This window comes from Lissotriton helveticus, chromosome 11 (genome assembly GCF_964261635.1).
Source record: "Lissotriton helveticus chromosome 11, aLisHel1.1, whole genome shotgun sequence".
Classification (NCBI taxonomy): domain Eukaryota; kingdom Metazoa; phylum Chordata; class Amphibia; order Caudata; family Salamandridae; genus Lissotriton; species Lissotriton helveticus.
In genome coordinates this window covers 553,601,020-553,623,011 of record NC_136072.1, presented here as the reverse complement: position 1 = coordinate 553,623,011, position 21,992 = coordinate 553,601,020, and the positions used below count along the sequence as shown (strand labels likewise).

The 21,992-nt window shown below is 53.1% G+C and overlaps 1 protein-coding gene across 4 annotated transcripts in view; it reads left to right on the top strand.

Annotated features, from left to right (window-relative positions):
* Window positions 1–21,992, top strand: part of NSD3 (nuclear receptor binding SET domain protein 3) — a 1,711,795-nt gene that overhangs the window by 1,007,359 nt on the left and 682,444 nt on the right. The gene's annotated exons all lie outside the window — the stretch shown is intronic.

Here is a 21,992-nt window from a genome sequence, read left to right as displayed (position 1 = left end):
CTGATAGAGACACGTTAGTGATAGATTCCTTACCTTAGAATATCCCCAGGCGTCAGACTGGATCCGGAAATTTTTGCGTAGCAATACCCCTGCGCGTCGGTAGGCGTCGTCTGCGGCTCCGCGTCCGTCGTCGGCGTCGTTAGCGCTGGAATGACGTCGTCGGAGTACTTAGACGCCGCCCATGCGCGCTGACGTCAGTTCTTCTTTTTTCCGCGCCAGCTAGCGCAGATCCGGAGAAGCTCTACCCCTAGTCACTTTTTGACTACACTTTTTGATCTTTTTGATCATTTCTTTCCTTGGGTCTTCGACTCTATCGTTGCCGGTAGGGATGCCCGGGTTCAAGCCTTGTTCGAAGTGTGACCGACTGATGTCGGTCACGGACCCCCATCGCCGGTGCCTGAAGTGCTTAGGCCTTGACCACGATGAACCCACCTGCCCCGACTGCCGGGCCCTGACGTCGAAGGCTAGGCGGGAGCGGTCCCGCAAGCGACTCGAGCTCCGGCAGTCGGCCCCGCGCCATTCCAGGTCCCGGTCCCACGGGAGGTCGAGGGACCGGTCGCGGGGTCGGAGTCCTCGCAGCTCCGGGAGTGGACATCCGTCGTCGGGATCCAAGTCCTCAGGTAAGAGGCATGAGAGGTCGGAGAGGCATCATCGTTCCTCCGACCCGCCCCGACGCTCGCACGATGCGGCCAGGGGCTCGGGCGACTCCGCCCACGCGGCTCCGAGGGAGTCGCAAGCGTCGCCGCCTGCCCCACACCTTCGGGTCCCTGGGCACGGCGCGGCATCAGAGGAGATCGAGCGGTACCTCATGGCCATGAGGTCCCTCCCTCCTCAGCCGGGTCCCACGGCGCCTTCGGGCCCAGCGGCCCCGGCTGGAGGCCCTAGCGGGTCGGCGCTTCGGCTCCGACGCCGCTGGGTGCTTCGGCCCCGGTGCCGCCGGCGACTTCGGTCCCGGCGCCGCAGGACCTCACTGGATCCGCTTCCGGATCCGGGTCGTCACCGGTCGACCTCACGACCTCGCCGGCCCCGAGGGTGCCTCCCCCGGCGCCCATTGTGGACGCCGTCCCCAATCTCCCCTTCGGTCCAACTCTGGCGCCGGAACGGCGCCGCTTTCGACGGCCTTTGGAGATTTTTATTTCCATGAGGAGGCCCAGTCTGTTGACCCTGGGTTACAGGAGACTGGTGACGAAGGTGATTGGGAGGGGTCTGAGGACCCTCTGGCACAGGAGTGCCAGTCTCAAGAGGACTGGACATATGAGCTTGGGTAGGCCAGTGGTATTGACACCTCGCCAGACACTGGATTTGTCTCCCCTCCCACCGTGGCTACGGAGGAGAGGGCTGCTTAGTGTTGACGAGGGCAGCCAAGGCCTTGGGCCTTGAGCTCCCCGTCGCGGCCGTGAGGACTAACCTCCTCACTGAGGTTCTTAAACCGCAGACAAGCTCCAGTGAGCCTCTGTTGCCGTTTAATGAAGCCTTGTGTGACGTTCTGGTGGGCACTTGGTCCAAGCCCGCCACAGGTCCGCCTGTGGATAGGAACGTGGCCAGACACTACCGCCCGGCCCCGGGCGACCCTTGCTTTTTGTCCACCCATCCCACCCCCGAGAGCCTGGTTATCCAGGCCTCCACTTCCCAGAACGCATTCCCGACGGCCCCGCCAGATCGGGAATCCAAGAGATACGAACAGTTCGGAAAGAAAGTGTTCTCGTCCCTGAGTTTGGGCCTGCGGTCTGTCAACACCGTGTGTCTCTTGGGCCGCTACACCCACACCCTGTGGGACGCGGTCGTGGACGTGCTGCCAAAATGCCCGGAGGAGGTCCGGGCTAAACTCACCCAAGCCCTTGTGGAGGGTCGAGATGCGGCACGATACTCTATCCGGTGTGGGCTGGATGCCACGGACTCACTGAGCTGGGCAATGGCAACGACGGTGGCGGTTCGACGCCACGCCTGGTTGAGGTCCGCCAATTTCTCGGCCGATGTCCAGGCCACCCTCCTGGATATGCCGTTCGATGGCCGTCGCCTTTATGGCGACAAGGCAGACCATGCGCTGGAGCGTTTTAAGGACTCCAGGGCTACGGCCAAGTCCTTAGGCCTCTCGGCCACGCGCCAGCAATCGGGTGCTTTTCGCTCCTTTCGTGGCTACGGAAGGGGCGCCCCCAAGCGTGCTGCCAGCCACGCACCGCAGAATGCTCATCAGCGCGGTGGCGGCCGTGGAAACCGCCATGGCGGCGGTCGGGGTCAACGGCAAGGCCAGTCCACACCTCCCTCCGCAGCACCTGCCTCAAAACCTTCCGAGTTTTCAGGCCCATGTGACGCCTGTGGGAGGCAGGGTTCGCCATCACCGCTTCCACTGGCGCACTGTCACATCGGACAAGTGGGTGCTGCAAATCGTCCGAAGGGGCTACTCCCTCCCCTTCGAGGCGACCCCTCTAGCAGTGCCACCGCAATTCCACCGCGAGTCGGGGGATCACTTGCAGCTTATGCAAGAGGAAGTCACGGCCCTCTTGGCCAAGGGGGCCATCGAGCGCTTTCCTGGGCCAGAAGTAGGGTGTGGATGTTACTCCTACTACTTTCTGGTGCACAAGAAGGGCAAGGGGGGCCTGCGCCCGATCTTGGACCTACGGAACGTCAACGACTTCCTCCGTCAAGAGAAGTTCAAGATGCTGACTTTGGCTCAGGTCCTAGCTGCCCTGGACCCCGGAGACTGGATGGTAGCGTTGGACTTGCAGGACGCTTACTTTCACATCCCCGTCCTGCCGGCCCACCGGCATTACGTGCGGTTCACGGTAGGCCACGAGCACTTTCAGTTTACCGTGCTCCCCTTCGGCCTTACCAGCGCCTCACGGGTGTTCACGAAGGTGATGGCGGTGGTCGCAGCTCATCTGCGCAGGTTAGGGGTGTCAGTCTTCCCCTACCTCGACGACTGGTTGTTGAAGGCGGGCTCGCCCCAGACAGTCGTCAGCGACCTCCAGACTACGGCCGACCTCCTGCACTTGCTGGGGTTCTCCATCAATGTGCCGAAGTCGCACCTGTGTCCCTCTCAGAAGCTCCTCTTCATCAGAGCGGTTCTAGACTCGGCGCAGTTTCGGCTTTACCCTCCCAAACAGCGGGTTCAGGATATTTAGGCTCTGATTCCCATCTTTCAGCCTTTATCCCGGGTCTCGGTCAGGTTGACGCTGCGGCTTCTGGGGCTGATGGCCTCCTGCATCCTTCTGGTGCGTCACGCCCGGTGGTGGATGCGGGCTCTGCAGCGGGACCTGAAGTTTCAGTGGGCCCAGCATCAGGGCAACTTGTCCGATCACGTCTTGATCTCGGAGGGCACTGCGAGACAGTTGCAGTGGTGGCTCACGGACCGCGATTGGGTCAGTGGCAGATCCCTCTCCCTACCCCACCCGGAGCACGTAGTTGTGACGGACGCGTCCCTCCAGGACTGGGGGGGCCACATGGGAGAGGCAGAGATCAGAGGACTCTGGTCTCCGGCGGAGGCCCGGCTTCACATCAACCTGTTGGAGTTACGGGCGATTCGTCTAGCACTGAAGGCATTTCTCCCCTCTCTCCGGGGGAGTGTAGTGCAGGTGTTCACGGACAACACCACCGCCATGTGGTACTGCAACAAACAGGGCGGGGTGGGGTTGTGGACCCTACGCCAGGAGGCTCTACGCCTCTGGCAGTGGCTGGAACATCAGGGCGTGACTCTGGTGGTTCAACACCTGGCAGGTTCTCTGAATGCCAGGGCGGACGAACTCAGCCGTCGGTGCAAGATGGATCACGAATGGCGTCTGAGCTCGGACGTGGCGCAAGGCCTCTTTCAGCAGCGGGGAGAGCCTTGGTTAGATCTATTCGCCACAAACGAGAACGCGCAATGTCATCAGTTCTGCGCGTTGGAATTTCCAAGGCGGCACTCGCTCGGAGACGCTTTTCGTCGCGAGTGGAGTTGCGGTCTGTTGTACGCCTTTCCGCCTATACCGCTTCTGCCCAGAGTGCTGAAGAAGATCAGGCGCGATTGGGCCCAGGTTATCCTTGTGGCTCCGGACTGGGCACGAAGATACTGGTATCCCGAGCTACTCAGCATGTCAGTAGATCCCCCAATTCGTCTGCCTCTTCGGGAGGACCTTCTGTCGCAGCAGCAGGGGACGGTCCTCCACCCGAACCTATCCAGTCTCCATCTACAAGCTTGGAGATTGAGCGGCGACAGTTGAGGCCATTTGACTTGCCTCCCGAAGTCTGTAACATAATTCTGGCAGCCAGGCGTCCCTCCACAAAGTCGGTATACGCCTGCAGGTGGAACAGATTTGTGGCATGGTTCACAGCAAAGGCTGTGGACCCGCTCTCTGCCCCCCCTTTCTGAGGTTCTCCTCTTCCTTCTTTCTCTTGCCCAGCAGGGCTCTGCCCTGGGCACTGTCAAGGGCTACCTTTCTGCCCTTTCTGCCTTCTTACGGCTACCTGATCAGCCTTCTTTGTTCAAGTCCCCTATTGTAAATCGATTTCTTAAGGGCATCACACACATGTTCCCTCCTGTTCTCTTCGTGATGCCCCAGTGGGACTTGAACCTTGTTCTTACCTTCCTGATGTGCGCTCCCTTTGAGCCACTTCACAACTGTCCTCTTCGTCTTCTGACTCTAAAGACTGCTTTCCTGGTTGCCATCACCTCTGCCAGGAGAGTGAGTGAGCTCCAGGCCCTTTCTTGTACTCCACCTTTCCTTTCTGTCCATCCGGACAAGGTTGTATTGCGTACTAAACCATCTTTCCTGCCCAAGGTTGTCTCAGCCTTCCACATCGGGCAGTCCATCACCTTGCCAACCTTCTTTCCGCCTCCCTCTAAAGAGAAAGAGCGGCTCCACCGTCTGGACCCAAAACGTGCGCTCTCATTCTACTTGGATCGCACACGCCAGTTCCGGGTGGATGACCAACTCTTTGTTGGTTACGTGGGCGCTAAGAAGGGGAAGGCGGTACACAAGCGGACCATCTCCCGGTGGATCATCTTGTGTATCCAGGCATGTTACTCCATGGCTAAGAAGGAGCCCCCTGTTGGATTGAGGGCTCATTCCACTCGGGCCACGGCGTCTACAACTGCCCTGGGACGGGGAGTGCCCTTGATGGACATTTGCCAGGTAGCTACGTGGGCCTCGCTGCACACGTTCGCACGACACTACTGCCTGGACAGTCAAGTCCGGAGGGATGGCTTCTTTGGCCGTTCCGTCCTCCAGGACTTTCTGGTGTGATTATTGGTTCGCAGACCCACCACCGGGGTTGGTATTGCTGGGGTATCTATTCTAAGGTAAGGAATCTATCACTAACGTGTCTCTATCAGATTCTCAAGTTACTACTTGTGTAACGATATATCTGTAAGAGACATTAGTTAGTGATAGATTCCTTACCGACCCACCCATCCTCCCCGTTCTGCGAACCGATATCTAGGGTTACGGTCATCCCCTTTCAGGGCCCTAGTTTCTTGGCACCAGTGTTGGTTCTATCATGGCTCTGCGTATCTTGCGCGGAAAAGCTGTGTATCAGAACTGATGTCAGCGCGCATGGGCGGCGTCTAAGTACTCCGATGACGTCATTCCGGCGCTAACGACGACGGACGCGGAGCCGCAGACGACGCCTACCGACGCGCAGGGGTATTGCTACGCAAAAATTTCCGGATCCAGTCTGACACCTGGGGATATTCTAAGGTAAGGAATCTATCACTAACTAATGTCTCTTACAGATATATCGTTACACAAGTAGTAACTTGTGCTTCCAAATTTATTGGAGCATTGTGATTCTTTAGCAAAATACATATACTGGAATAATCAACAGAATGAAACCGAGCACTGTGATCAGCATTATGAGAATGGTGAAGAAAATAAATAGTTCAAACATTTTGCAGTTGCAGAGAATATATGATTGGTATCAGTGGCATAGGAAACCCCACAGTTTAGCAGCTTAAGCGGAGGCTGAAACTAAGCCTGATAAGCTGGTGAACTCACACATAAACATTAATTAGCTATTTAAGGACTTCTTATTTCTGCAGACAAATAGTTAATAAATCATACTACTAGGAGATAATATGAGAGACAGTTGGGGCCTTTCAGCTGGCATACACAGGAAAGGAAACCTATAAAGATCAAAAATGAATTGGGGAAAACGCAAAAAGAGGACGACATATGAAAACAATGATCATGAGCGAGAAAGATATAGGAGAAAAGTATGCATAATAGAAAAAGATGGGTAGATAGAAAGGGGAAAAAGAACTGGGGTAAGAATGGAAAGGTGACATGTAGGAAGGAAAGTGAAAGGAAGGATGAAAGGGTGAAAGAATGGATTTATGTTTGAAAGGTTTAATAGTTGGAAGGGTGAAAGGTGGGTTGGAAGATGTGGGAAGTTAGCCTGGCATATGATGTCCACTAGTTCTAGTGGGCACATTGCACCAGTCTAATCGACCCTTATTGATGGTGGTTGTAAAGTCAACCTTATAGAAAGCTATCCTAATGGTAGCATGGACCAGCAGTCATCAGGCTAAGACTTCAGAGAGCGTATTAAGCAAGTTTTTTTTACCAATTATAATCCCTTGAGTACCAAATGAAAGGACACCACACAAGGTTTATATCAAATATATATGTATTAATTCTAAACACAACCCCTCTGCACTCTTTATGAGGTCGGAGGTAAAAGTACAATACAAGTTACTCAATTAGCATATGATAAGTTGCACAGTATACGTTTTGCCCTAGGGGACTCACAAACCATATACTAAATTAGTGGTATATGAACCACATGAGAATTAGAAAGCAGGCCTGGGGCCTGTAGATTCGCTGGGGCTACTCTAAACAACCAAAGGTTCAGAGGGAGGAGGCCCACGGGAGACACGTGTAGTGTCTAAACACAGCCGTTGGTTACCATTGACATTTTATGGGAAACTAACAAGTTACAATTTTACAATTTAAGGATACTTCCGGATGGACTATGATGGAACCCTTCTAGACTTAGACACTAGGAAGGCCAATACCCTTGAGACTACCAGAGTACTCGTGTTACCTCACCCACGGAAGCCAGGTGCCCAGGTGTCTTTTGATATCTGGTTTTGACGTCGATTTCAATGGAGATCTTTAAAGAAGTGCTGCAGGCGACCAGAGGAAAAGTGTCCGGGTGGATCCAAGGGTGGATCGAAGATCTGAAGAACCTGAAAGCAGAAGGGACAGAGTCTGGGTCACTTGCCAGTGACCAGGATGGCGATGGAAAGCTGCCAGCCAATGTCGGGTGATTTCAGGTGAAAAGGTGAAGCTTGTCTCTTCAGCCACGAGGACCCGGAGGCGTCGACGACAACCAGGAGCTGGATTCGAGTTGTCCCACGAAGGATCTAGTTGACTACAGTGTCGGTATCCAGATTGGACCCAACAAGTCTTGGCAAACGCAACCCACGCAGGATCTCGAGATTAGCTTCGGTTCAGACCAGCAAGATCTGAGGAACTTCTCCTTTGTAGGGAAGTTGGAGCAAGCCTGGAGCAACCAGGAAAGCAAGTTAGATTCAAAAGAAAGTCTTCGGGGGGCTCACTAGCCAACGGACTAGGAACCGCGAAGACGCGTCGAGCTGAAATGCAAAAGCGGGGCCCACGGGTCACTCGTGGAGTGGGGGCCTCTGAGCTTCGCTGCAAATGGTGCTCGGGTCTGGGGCTTCAAGCACCCCAATGCACAACTGCGAGTTACCTCGTGAAGTGAGTGCAGCTTGCAAAATGCAGGATGTCCAGGAGTTCACGTCTCTCGTGTCCGCCACGGGTCTCCGCTTTGCTGTGAGCGAAGGTCGGGGTCAGAGATGTCTGGAAGTCCGTGTCCTGTGTCGCAGATTCTTCGGGATCCGGCGGGAGCCTCGAAAATGCAGACCCGCAAAATTGCTGTTGGTGCCTGTTTGAACAGGGTGGTCACTCCTTGACCACAACGGAGATGTCTTTCATCTTCCAGTCGAAATTCAATTTCGAAGGTCCAGGATATATGTTTCAGAGTTTCGTCCAGGGTAATCTAAAGTCCTAGGGACTGGGTTCCTATACTTATACTAATTGTAGGGGCTGGACTACCTTTAAGGTCCCTCCTATGGGTGGACCTGGGAAGGGGGTGGTTACACCCCTTTCCCTTTGTCCAGTTTCGCGCCAGAGCTGGGGCAGAGTGCCTCAGCAACCGGTTTGAACTGGGAAATGCATGGAGCACCTTGTGCGCCCCAGACAGTGTCTGGAAAGCATTCACTGAATGCAGCCCTCCCTGCCCCAATACACAAAAGCCTGTCTGGGGAGGTGCCAGCACCTCCTTGGACAGGAAACCTATTGTCCAGACCTCCCCTGCCGGAGTTTCGTCCAGCAACAGGAGGTCAGACTCGTGTCTGTAGCAGCAACATCCATTTTGTGATGCTGAGGCTCTGTTTAACTTTAACCGGGTAAAAACCAGTAACTACATGTCTTCTCCCTCTAGAAGGGTGGAATGCTACCCCAGCTGGCAGGACTGGCGGGGTGGTAGTATTCCAAGTGAACCCTTACACAACATGTTTTGATAAAGCCAAACTAAAGTTGCATTAACCGCGAGGATTATAATGCACTTAAGAGTGCATGGTGTGGCTATATCATAGAACAGCTATAAGGAGATGGTTCCGAAAGCTGCAGAGGGGCACAGCTCATGCTAGGGCACCCTCTCACATAAAACCAATCACTCTACCTCCAGGATTGTCGAGGTCTGCCTTAGGAGTGGCTTATAGGTGTATGTGTCTATATGTATATATAGATATAGGTATACTATATCTAAGTAAGGGGTGATTACACCACCTTACCCAGGCTGTGTGAACAGACCTGTGGTGTCCGTTTGGAAGGCAAACCAGGGGTGGCACAATACATGCTGCAGCCCCTGGTAGGCCTAGGGTGCACCTATGCCCTGGGTACCTATGGTACACTATACAGGGGCTCACAAGGGTGACCCAGTGACCAATCTGGTATGTACCTAAAGTACATGGTATCAATTTAGAGAGAGAACAGCTGGGCTGTGGGTCTGATTAGTAGGTCCACAGCCACACTAAAGTCGAAAAACCAGAGAATCACAGCAAAAAGGGGGGGTAACCATAGGAAGCAGACCCTACTCTCCTACAGAAGAGTAATAGGATTGGCTGGTAAAAGTGTGAATTGATTGAAGTATAGAAGAATGGACAGATGGAGAAGAGTGAATGGGTAGATGTGTAGGTCTTCAAAAGACTGATGGACGGATGAATGGGGCAAAGGCTGGATAGATAGAAATGTGAAGAATGGACAGATGGAGGAGTGGATGAAAGGTTAAATGGACCCAGTCAGATCCGGTCGCTCCACCCCCTCTGGCCGTCCTCGCATCTCATCCCCACTCTGTGCCTGCCAGCCTGTGCCCCGACCTCGCTTTGCTTGGTATCGTATTTACTGCCTAATTAAGCATCGTGCCCTGCCAGCCTGTGCCCCGACCTCGCTCTGTTTGGTATCGTATTTACTGCCTAATTAAGCATCGGTGACAGCCTGAGCCCCAATCTCGCCTTGCATTGCTTTCTGCTGCTGATATCGTATTTGCTGCCTTAGTTAAGTTGCTGCCTTAATTTCTGCTGCGGATATCGTATTTGCTGCCTTAATTAAGTCGCTGCCTTAATTTCTGTTGCTGATATCGTGTTTACTGCCTTAATTGAGTTGCTGCCTTGGTTTCTGTTGCTGATATCGTATTTGCTGCACTAATTAGGCATTTGTGCCAGCCTGTGCCCCGATCTCGCCCTGCATTGCCTTTTGTTGTTGTTTGGTGCCATTTTGTGTCCCAGCCCATCTCTCCTCCCCGCTCCCTGCCGCTGCTCCCCCGCGGCCCCACCCCCGCTCCCTACAGCATCCTCAAGCAATCCCTTCCCCACGCGCCAACCCGCTCCCGCCTCCCAGCTGCTCTTCCCTCGCTCTGCCCCCCTCCACTCTCCACTTATGGCAGTACGGCATACGCGCAGTGTTCACGCACAGCGGGCGCGCCAAAGGTACGCCCGTCCGCACCTGGACCGTGCCCAGCGCCAGACCCCCTGGACCCCGCAATCACCACTCCACCCGCCTTACATACGACGCCGCAACCCTCACTGCACTCAACAACGGCCGACTCCCCGACTGCCACCAAGCCGCCCCAGGACGCGCCCATGGACCCTTCACCTGCCAATCCTGCAAGTTCTGCTGCATCAGAACCCACACTGCAACCACAAACACCAAACAGAGCCCAAACAACAACCACCTGAAGTGCATCCTGCTCAACACCCGCTCGGTCCACAGACACGCCATTGAACTATGGAACCTACTCGACACCACAACTCCGGACTTCGCCTTTCTCACGGAAACCTGGATGAACGCCTCATCAGCGCCTGACATAGCCATAGCCATCCCGGAAGGATACAAGATCATCCGAAGGGACCGCATCAACCAAACAGGAGGAGGCATCGCCATCGTCCACAAGAACTCCATCCGCATCACGACCAGCTCCGACGACACCCTCACAGCCGCCGAACATCTTCACTTCCAGATTCACACCGACCCCAAGACAACACTTAGAGGCACCCTCGTCTACAGACCCCCAGGATCCCGCACACAATTCTGCGAAGACATCACTGACTTTATCAGCCCACACGCCCTCCCCTCCGAGGACTACATTCTCCTTGGGGACCTCAACTTCCACCTGGAAAAGAACAACAATAGCAATACCACCACCCTTCTGGACAACCTCGCCAATCTCGGACTCAAACAACTGGTAAACACCTCCACCCACTACGCCGGACACACGCTCAACGCAATCTTCTCCTCCAGCAAACACATCTCCTTCAACCACGCCACAGGACTCCACTGGACAGACCACAGCTGCGTCCACTTCAACTTCAGAAAAACCACGACACACTACCACCCACAACAAGTTCCCCGCAGAAACTGGAACAAAATTACCACCGACCAGCTCACCACATCGCTAAACCAAAACCCCCCCGCCAGAGTATCGGACCCAAACCATGCAGCCATCAATCTCGCACAATGGATCACCCGCTGCGCCGACGAATTAGCACCCTTGAAAAACCACCACAACAAGCCAGGAAGCAAAAGAGCCAACTGGTTCAATGACGACCTCAACAACGCCCCAAAAAAATGCCGCACCTTCGAGAAAGCCTGGGGAAAAAAACCAACCACAGACAACATGACCGCCCTCAAGGAAGCCACCCGCAAACACCACCAGCTGATCCGATCCACCAAGAAATCAGCATTCAAGGATCGACTCGACAACATCGCCCACAACAGCAAGGAACTCTTCAGCATTGTCAAAGAGCTTACCAACCCCAGCGCCGGCACCAATGACATCACTCCCTCTCAAGACCTCTGCGACTCTCTAGCCTCGTTCTTCCACAGCAAGATCGCCGACATACATAACCGCTTCGGCGAACAACTCACTCCCCTCACCACCGAACTGAAGCCCCCCACCACCACCCTTCGTGCCTGGACCCCGATCAGCACCGAAGACACCATCCGTTTGATGAACTCCATCCACTCCGGATCACCAACCGACCCATGCCCCCACCACATCTTCAACAAGGCCGACTCCATCATTGCACCCCAACTCCGGGATATCATCAACTGCTCCCTCTACAACGCTACCTTCCCAGAAAGCTGGAAACATGCCGAACTCAGTGCCCTCCTGAAGAAACCTACAGCAGACCCCACCGAACTTAAGAACTACCGCCCCATCTCGCTCCTCCCATTCCCTGCCAAATTCATAGAGAAGACTGTCAACAACCAGCTCGCCGCCTTCCTCGAGTCTAACGGCTCCCTCGACCCCTCACAATCCGGCTTCCGAGCCAAACACAGCACCGAGACCGCCCTCATCGCAGCCACAGACGACCTCCGAACACTACTAGACAACGGGGAAACAGCGGGCCTCATCCTCCTGGACCTCTCCGCAGCATTTGACACGGTCTGCCATAGCACCCTTGTACAACGCCTCAGCAACGTCAGGATACAAGAAAAAGCATTGGACTGGATCATCTCATTCCTCGCCGGAAGAACCCAGAGAATCAGCCTCCCCCCCTTCAGATCAGAGGCCACCGAAGTCATCTGTGGAGTACCACAAGGATCATCCCTGAGCCCCACCCTCTTCAACATCTACATGAGCCCCCTCGCTTCCATCGCACGCCAGCACAACCTTAACATCATCTCCTACGCGGACGACACACAGCTGATCCTCTCCCTCACAAAAGACCCAAACACCGCCAAAACCAACCTACACGAAGGGATGAAAGACGTAGCCGAGTGGATGAAGAACAGCCGCCTAAAACTGAATTCAGACAAGACGGAAGTCCTCATCCTAGGATCATCCCCCTCTGCATGGGACGACTCATGGTGGCCACCAGCCCTTGGCAGCGCGCCCAAACCAATGGACCACGCTCGCAACCTGGGATTCATTCTAGACTCCTCCCTCTCAATGACCAGACAAGTCAACGCCGTCTCGTCATCATGCTTCAACATCTTATGCATGCTCCGAAAGATCTTCCGATGGATCCCCACCGAAACAAGAAAGACGGTCATCCAAGCACTTGTCACAAGCCGACTGGACTATGGAAACACCCTATGTAGGAGAGTGGGGTCTAAAATCCTATGGTCACCCCAGATTTTTTCTTTTTGCTTCACTGGTTTACGACTTTCCCTGGCTGTGGGCCTGCTAATCAGACCCACAGCCTAGCCGTTCTCTCTCTAAATTGACAACCATGTACCTTAGGTGCATTTACCAATTGGTACTGGGCCACCTTATCAGTCCCTGTACAGTGTACAATAGGTACCCAGGGCATAGGTGTACCCAGGGCCTACCAGGGGCTGAAGCATGTATTATGCCACCCCTGGCTGGCCATCTAAACAGACAAAACTGGCTGCACGACAGCTGGGGCAAGGTGGTGTAATCACCCTTTGCTTTAGATTTAGTTACCTATATCTAAACCTAAAATGGACACATATATTCCTATCAGTCACTCCTATGGAAGGCCTTATCAAACCTGAAGGCAGGGTGCTTGGAATTATGTGAGATGGTGCTCTGGCATGAGCTGAGCCCGTTTGCAGCTTGCGGAACCAAGTCCTAATAGCTGTTCCAGGATAACGCTATGCCATATACTCTTAAGTGCATTATAATCCTCGCGGTTAAATGCTAACTCTGGTATAACATTATCAAAACATGTCGAGTAAGGTGTCATACGATTTGGAATACTACCCCCTCGCCAATTATGGCGGCGGGGGTAGCATTCCACCCTTCTAGAGGGACACGGCATGTATGTAACTGAGAACCCCGGTTAAAGTTAACTCGAGCCTTTGCATCACAAAATGGATGCTGCCACCACAGACACAAGTCTGACCTCCTGCTGCTGGGAGTCCTTCCAGCGAGGGCGGCTTGGACAAAGGGTTTCCTGCCTTGGGAGGTGCTAGCACCACCCCAGAGAGGATTTTGTGTATTGGGTAGGGTAGGCTTGAAAGGAATGAGACATGCCTGGGGCACACAAGGTGCCCTGTGCATACACCGGTTCAAAACAGTTGCTGGGGCACTCCAGCCCCAGCTCTGGCGGGAAACCGGACAAAGGATAGGGGGGTGTAACCACCCCCCTTCCTGGTCCCAACCAGGGGAGGGACCTAGTCAGTAGTGCAGCCCCCTTTAGCAGGATAAAGGTAGGAGCTGGTCCCATTCCAAATTAGATTAATCCTGAACTACTCTACAAGAAGAAACTCTGGACTTCGACGTTCTGCTCCACAGAAGACTGAAGAAATCTCCCTTGTGGGCAAGGAGTGTCCACCCTGCACAAGCAGGCACCACCAAGCGTCCAGTGTCTTCACTTTGTCTTCCCTCGAGGATCCAGACTTCAGAGCCTGACGAGACCCGGATTCCCAGACCTCTCCGACCTCAACTCACATCTGCAGCAAAGCTGAGACCCGTGGGTGCGACGAGACACGTGGGACCGGCCATCTTGGAAGAAACTGCACTTCGCTTCCAGCATGACTCCCGAGGTAAACTCGACCAAGTGCTTTGGGGACTGAGAAGCCCCAGCCCCGAGCAGCCCCTGCACCGAAGATCAGCCCTCCAGCATCCACGAGATCTGATTGGGACCCTTCTGCTTGTTTGCTGCTCGACGCGTTGTCTGGTCACTTGCCGGCTGGCTAGTGGCCTCCTAGAAGACGAACTTTGAAATCTTTGCTGCTGGTCTGGTTGCTCCAGACTGGCCCTTGCTCCCTTCCAAAAGAGGGGCACCTCGGTCTCTCCTAGTCCGCACCAGACGCTTTTCCTCCTCACCGCGTGGGTTGCCTTTGCCAAGGCCTGTTGACGCCGATTCCGGATCCAACACCGCCGACAGCGAGAGCCTGCTTGGGACAGCTCGTGCCTCCATCCTGGTCGTCGAAGACACCTCCTGGTCCACGTGGCTGCAGAGTCAAGCGTCCACTCTTCACCTGATCGCGACGACGACATCTGGTTCCTTCCTGGTTCCACTCCAGTCACTGGCTAGTGACTATGAACATTGTCCCCTCTGCTTTCAGGTCTTCTTCTTCACCAATCCACCCTTGGATTGCACCAGACATCTTCCTCCTGGTCGCCTCCAGCATCTTTTCTTTCAGGCTCCATTGACTTCAACGCGAGAACCCAACACACTTTGGCACCTATGCACCCGCGGCCTGTGGGTGAGGTAACGAGAGCATTTCGGTGCTCAAGGGTAGTTTAACTGTCCTAGTGTCCAGTTCCACAGTCGTTTTAGTCCTACCTAGTCAGGATTGTCCGTACTCACCTTTAACTTGAACTGTACTGTCCATAGGCGGCGTTACGCATCTCGCGTGTGAGTTCACACTGCACACGCGTTCCGTGGGCCTCCTATTACTTACCTAGTGTTAGTGTAGCGTGGTCCCATCGATCCTACAGCCTCTGGACAGCTCCATTCCTTCTATTGACTTTCACATTCCACTTACTTAGTATATGGTTTGTCGTACCCCTAGGGCACCATTGTAATTTTGTGCAACTTAACGTATTTTTCAGAAGAGATTGTCATGTGCTTAGCCCTCTGACCTCATAAAGAGTTCAGAGGAGTTTGTTATTAATAAATATACTGTTTATTTTCATAACAACCTGTGTGGTGTCCTTTCATCTGGTATTCAAGGGGTTATATTGTGGTAAAACAGCTGGCTTCACATGCCAAAAGAGTGTAGCCTAAGACTGCTTTGTCCATGCTACCATTAGGATAGCTGGTCTATAAGGTTGACTTACAACCAATCACCATAAGGGTTGTTTGGACTGATACAAGGTGATCACTAGAACTAGTGAGCATCATATATCAGGCCAACTTCTCACACCCTATACGCCGGAACCACAGCCAAACTGCAGAATAAACTCCAACGCATTCAGAACGCCTCCGCCCGACTCATCCTAGACATACCCCGCCACAATCACATCTCCGGTCACCTGAGAGACCTTCACTGGCTCCCCGTCAACAAGAGAATCAAGTTCTGTCTCCTCACCCACGCACACAAGGCCCTCTACGACCTAGGACCCAGTTACCTCAACACGCGCCTGACTTTTTACACCCCCACCCGTCAACTACGATCGTCCAATCAAGCCCTCGCCAAGATCCCAGGAATCCGAAGAGCCACCATGGGAGGAAGATCATTCTCCTACTTAGCGGCCAAAACCTGGAATTCTCTCCCCACCCACCTCCGCCTTACACAGAACCACCTCTCCTTCAGAAAACAACTCAAAACCTGGCTGTTTGATAAATAGCGAAACCCCCTCCCCCAAGCGCCTTGAGACCCTCTGGGTGAGTAGTGCCCTATACAAATTTTGACTTGACTTGATGAATGAATAGAAGGAGCGTGATGAGGATCAAAGGAGCTCCTCTAATGGGGGATTACATTTGCTCGCTCAGTCTTATTAGAGGTATGATTGAAGTGGGGGCATTTTCATTTTTGTGCTACTCCCTTTCTTGCTAAACGTACTGTAATATATTGTACTCCTACCTAGCACTTCCTAAACTTGTGTGCCTGGGGTGTGTGAATCTGCCAAATCCCTGTAGGGTGATCTTACTCCGCCCGTTACCTGTGGGTAAGTGTCATCGGTAACTGTCTTGGTGGGAAGCTGAGCAGCATGCCTAATATGAGGTAAACCGGAATCAGCTGGGCTTGAATTCCTGCATGGGGCAACCTCTCAGTGGCAGCAAAATGCTCCTCCATCTAAACAAGGGAGTGATGTTGTTTATATAAAAAAAATCATCCATTCAGCCATGCCAAAGCCCCAGTCAGGCTGCTATTGTTTGTTCTATTGTGATAGCTCTCTCTCTGAATGGACATTAACAAATGACAATATTCTGCGTAGTGAACTTAGCCCTTTTATAGAATGTTCAGCGTATTTGATAATGTGCCTACGTAGTGGAAATGTAAGCAAAGCTAGTTCAGGGAATTTTATCCTGCACCGGCATGCAAACGAATGTGTATCAAATGTGATCGTATTTAAGAAAAGAAGGCAACTTACTTCAAAACGTGAGCATGTTAAATGGCGATATTTCTGCTTGGGCCAAATGTGACCGACCACATGACATGATCGAGACTGTAGATTCCTTATGCGCAGGTAGGTGCCATGGATCTGCCCCCCGTCCGTCGTCAGTGCTGGAATGATGTTGCAGTACCTATATAGGTGCAAGCCAGGTGCGCTGATGTCAGTTCTTTTCTTTCCATGCCAGCCCGTGCCGATCTGGGGAAAAGCTACCCCTCTGTCGTTTTCGACAGGAATTTCAGGAGTTTTTGTCGCTAGTTTTCTTTTTTAAGGCTATCTCCTGGTGCGTCGTGGACGTCATCATGTAGGGCAGGCATTAAGCCCTGCGGAGCCTGTCACCGGGTGATGTTGGAGACAGATCTGTACCTTGTCTGTCTGTGGTGCCTGGAGCACGACCACAACACCAAATCGTGCTTCCCAGCGTCTGTGTGGACGAGGGTGTAGTTCTACTGGACTTGTAAGTCAGGTAGCCAGCGGTCTGGTCTAGCCACCACCCGTCCGGCAGCTGCAGCCTCCAAACCTTATTAATCTTGTCCTTTTAGATCATTGGCATCTAGATAGTGGCTGCTCCGCCATCACCTTCTCCACTGGCAGTCAATATCATCAGCCAGGTGGGTTTGCAGATCTTTTGAAGGGGCTACTCCCTCCCTTAAGGATACCACCCCTCCCTCCCTCCATGCCTTCCTCTTAAGACTGGCTACTGAAGGATCATTTGTCCTTGCTCCACAAGGAAGTCATGGCTCTCTATCATAGTCAGGGAGTCATAGAGGGGGTTCTGGGGTCAGAAGTAGGCTGTGGTTGTTATTTCCACTACTTTCTGGTCCCCAAAAAGGGCAAGCCCCTTTGTCCTATACTAGCCCTCAAGCTCTTCCTCAAAAAGGGTAATTAATGATGCTCAGGCTAGCTCAGGTCTTGCCTGCCCTGGATCCAGAAGACTGGATGAGAGTGTTGGACTTACAGGTCACTTATTTTCATATCCCTGTTCCTGCCTGCCTACCAGCTTTTTCTGTGGTTCGTGGTAGGACAAAAGCACTTTTAGTTCATTGTGCTCCCTTTTGGCTTTACCAGTGCCCCTCGGGTGTTCACAAAAGTGTGGGTGGTGGTTGCAGCTCATCAGCGCAGATCAAGGGTGCCAGTCTTTCTCTATCTCGACGACTGTCTGTTGAAGGCAGGATCGCACCAAACTGTTGTCTCCCACCTCCATGCATTAGTGGACCTCCTGCATTCCTTGGGGTTCACTATTAACATGCCAAAGTCTCATCTGACTCCCTCTCAGATTCTCCCTTTCATTGTAGCAGTTCTGGACACAGTGCCGTTTCGGGCTTATCCTCCAGAGTGGTGAGTCCAGGATATTCAAGCAATGATACTGATGTTTCGGCCACTATCATGGATTTCGGTGAGACTGACTGAGACTGCTGGGCCTCATGGCCTCTTGTATCCTGCTGCTCATGTATGCCAGATGTCATATGAGGGCTCTGCAGTGGGACCTGAAGTTACACTGGGAGCAGCATCAGAGTAATCTCTCTGACATGGTCCAGATCTTGAAGGGGACTGTGAAGGATTTGCAGTGGTGACTAACTAACTGCAATTGGGTCAGCAGCAGACCCCTTTCCCTTCCCAACCGGATCTCACAGTATTGACAAAGGTGTCACTCCTGGGATTGGCTATCTGAGAGAGGTGGAGATCAGAGGACTCTGGTCTTTGACTGAATCCTGAATCCTGACTCCACATCAACCTTTTGGAGCTTCAAGTGAGCCGTTTGCCTTTGAAAGCCTTTCTATACTCCATCAAGGGAAGGCTGGTACAAGTTTTCACGGACACCACCACCAGTGGTACTGCAAAAAATTGGGTGGTGTGGGTTGTGACCCTTTGTCAAGAGGCCTTCTGTCTCTGGACATGGCTGGAACAGCAGGTCATTTTTCTGGTGGTTCAAGACCTGGCAGGTTCCCTGAACACCAGGGCGGACAAACTCAGCCATTGGTGCCTAGCGGATCACAAATGGTGTCTCTAACCAGAGGTGGCTCAAGGTCTTTTTGAGCAGTGGGGAGAATCTTGGTTATATCTTTTAACACCCGCCCAACGTTCAATGTCATCAGTTTGCACGCTGGAGTTTCCAAAGCAGCTCTTGCTCTGAGACACTTTTCTTCTTGAGTGGAGCTCAGGTCTCCTTTACGCCTTGCTGCCCATACCAGTCCTGTCCAAAGTTCTCAAGAAAATAAGTAAAGAACGGGCCCAATCGTTCCTTGTGGCTCCAGACTGGGCATGGAGAGTCTGGTATCCAGAGCTACTGAGCATGGCCATGAATCCTCCAATCGGGGTGCTCTTTGAGGAGGATCTTTTGTCACAGCAGCAGGAGAGGGTCCTTTACCTGAACCTGTCAACACTCAGTCTACTTGTGTGGAGACAGAGCGGAGGCAGTTGATAGCTTTTGTCTTTCTCATGAAATCTTCAATGCTATTCTGGCAGGCAGACCTACACCAACCAAGATGGTATACGCCTGCTGTTGGAAGCGATTTGTATCATATTTTATAGAATAGTCCATTGATCCACTTTCTGCCTCTCTTTCGGATACCCTTCTTTTTATCCTTGTCCAGCAGGGTTCTGCTCTGGGTACTCTCAATGGTTATCTTTCTGCTCTGTCTGCCTTCTTGCTGCTGCCTGACCAACCCTCTTTATTTAGGTCCCCTATTGTAAATAGATTTTTCAAGGCCCTTGTACATCTATTCCCCCCTTCCCCTTTTATTATGCCTCAATGGGACCTTAATTTGGTCCTCACATTCTTGATGTGTGCTCCTTTTGAGCCTCTTCACAATTGTCCCCTCCCTCTGCTCACAATTAAAACAGCATGTCTCGTGGCAGTTGCATCTGCCTGGAGGACGATCAAGCTGTAGGTTTTGTCATTTGACCCTCCCTTTATCTCGGTTTATCTTGACAAACGTGTGCTTCACATTAGGGTCTCTTTCTTGACAAAAGTGGTCACACCATTTCATGTGGTCCAACCTGTCACTTTGCCCACATTCGATGCTCCTCCATATCCTTCCAAAGAAGTGGAGCAACTCCACCATCTAAACTTGAAAAGAGAGTTTTCCTTCTACCTTGACCGCACATAAGAGTTTCGGTGGACAACTAACTCTTCGTGGGGTATGTTGACTCAAAGACTGGCTGGGCAGTGCAGAAACTCACCATTTCTCAATGGGTCGTACTCTGCCTCAAGATCTGCTATGCATTGGCAAAGAAGCAGTCTCCTGAAGGCTTATGAGCTCACTCAACCAGAGCTAAAGCTGCAACCACTGCAGTAAAACACAGAGTATTGGTCCTGGATATCTTGAGCAGCAGCGTGGGCATCTCGGCACATGTTTACTTAACTTTGCCTGGACAGTCAGATTTGCAGGGGTGGGCACTTCACCCGTTCTGTCCTGCAGGACTAATTAGTTTAAATGTGTCTGCAGACCCTCTTCCGCGGATGGTATTGCTTGGATATCTATACAAAGTTATTGAATCTGTAGCTAGAAGTCTCTATCAGATGAACAAGTTACCTTTGATAACACCTTATCTGGTAGAGATTATATCTAGCCGCAGATTCCTTACAACACACCCATCCTCCCCGCACTGCTGACAGATTTCTAGGATCGCCAGTAGATAGTTATAGTTAGGACCTAGTTTCCATAGGAAAAGTTTTTAGTTTTTTGCTTATAGCTTTGGCATCGTTTGACGAATCTTCATGAAATTTTCAAAACTAGTTTGCCATTCACTTCAGCAGCTGTCTGGAAAGGTTCAGGGTGATTTCTCTAGCGGGGCTGAGAAAAAGGTAGGGGTACGCAAATGCGTTTCCCCATGCAATTTCACATAGGGCTTTTTAAAACAACTACAGCCCGAACCAATGAACAAAATGTAATAAATGTAGCAAAAGCTAGCTCTTGGTCCAGAAGGAGCCCTTTTGTAATTTGGTGTAAATCCCTTCAGTAGTTTTGGAGTTATTTAAGGAAAAGAAGTATAGACATCTAGGGACGCAGATCTACCTGTGGGAGGACCCGAGGGGACCCGCGGATCTGGGTCTGGGCAAATAATGAGGCCCTGATTGTCTGGCCGCATTCTGAATGGAAAGTTCTCGCTGCCATTTTGTTTGTTGCTTGGCCCGGGGATGGGAAAAATAAACTGTAAAAACATATAAGGGGCGTGGCTTGGTCAGCCAACATGGCGGACGCGTCTTGAGTTAGTTCTGCGCGTCCATGCCAATAATCCTTCTAAATCAGACTCACATCCGCCTCAGTGCTGCACATCTTGCATCAGGAGGAACACTACCCAGCCCGGGCTACCACGATTTGAGCTGCAGAGCGGAGGGCCGATCACCGGCGGGGCTCCGACATCGCAGCTCCCAGAGGCGTGGCGCGAGCGGGGCCTGGCGCTTTCATCCTGTTATCCTCTCCCTGGCGAGAGCGGCTGGAACTGCGTGTGGGGCACGGGTCGGGCCCTGAGGTGAGGAGTGCGGCTGGTGTGGGGGGGAGTCGAGCGTGGGCGGCTGGAGGTGCTTGCTCCCCGGGCCTCCTCCGGTGTTCGCTACCTTGTTCCCTACCTTGTTCCCTGGCTGCTGCCCTGGTTGTGGCAGGGCCTCCAGGCTGAGTCTGCTTGCCACTCCGGGGGCTGGGCCCTCCTGGGTCTGAGCGCCGGCTAGTGGGGGGGGTACCACTGGGCTTCCGGGGAGTGGGGGGCGTGAAGTGCTGTGCGTAGATCCCGCTTGACCTCCTCCCTCATTTCCCCACGCTGAGGCCTCCTAGCCGGCGCGGTGGCTCCTGGCCTGTGGCGTGCAGCAGCCCTGATTGGAGCTGACACCGCAGTGCACATGCCCAGGACACCGGAGTTCAATTGAAGGATCCTCGGCCTGATCTTTGGTTGGCAGGCCATACAGCATACATTGGGCCCTCAGATGCGGGGAGCGCTGGTGGCCACCCCTCTTCTCTCCCTCTGGGAAAACTACTGCATCCATCGAGAGCTGCATTGGCCCCCCTGGAACCTGCGCAGTCGGCCTTGAACAATGCTGCTGGGGGCAGAGGTACCCTGACTTACCCAGATAGTGCTTCCGGTGCCGTGGGTCATGGCCTCGCACTACACCCCGACGGCCCATAGACCACGATAGGCCAGTGAGTAACACCAGAACCGGGTGATCGACCCAGACCTGGACGCGGGGCGGCGGCCGGGGGTGCGCAGCAGGCTGGTGGTTCGGCAAGTTAGGTCTCATTAGGGGGCCTTCTTGGCTGGCTGCTATGGGCTGCGGAAGCGGCTGGACTAGGCCCAGTGTGGCTTGTGGCCATGACGTGGCTGGTTTCCGTGAGGGCCGGCTTGTGGTGTCCCCACTTGGCAGTTCCTCTCCCCATGGATACCGGGGTCCTGTGTAGATACGACCCTACTCGCCCCTTTGCGCTCCTAACTATCGACTCCTGAGTTCCTCGAAGTGACCATCC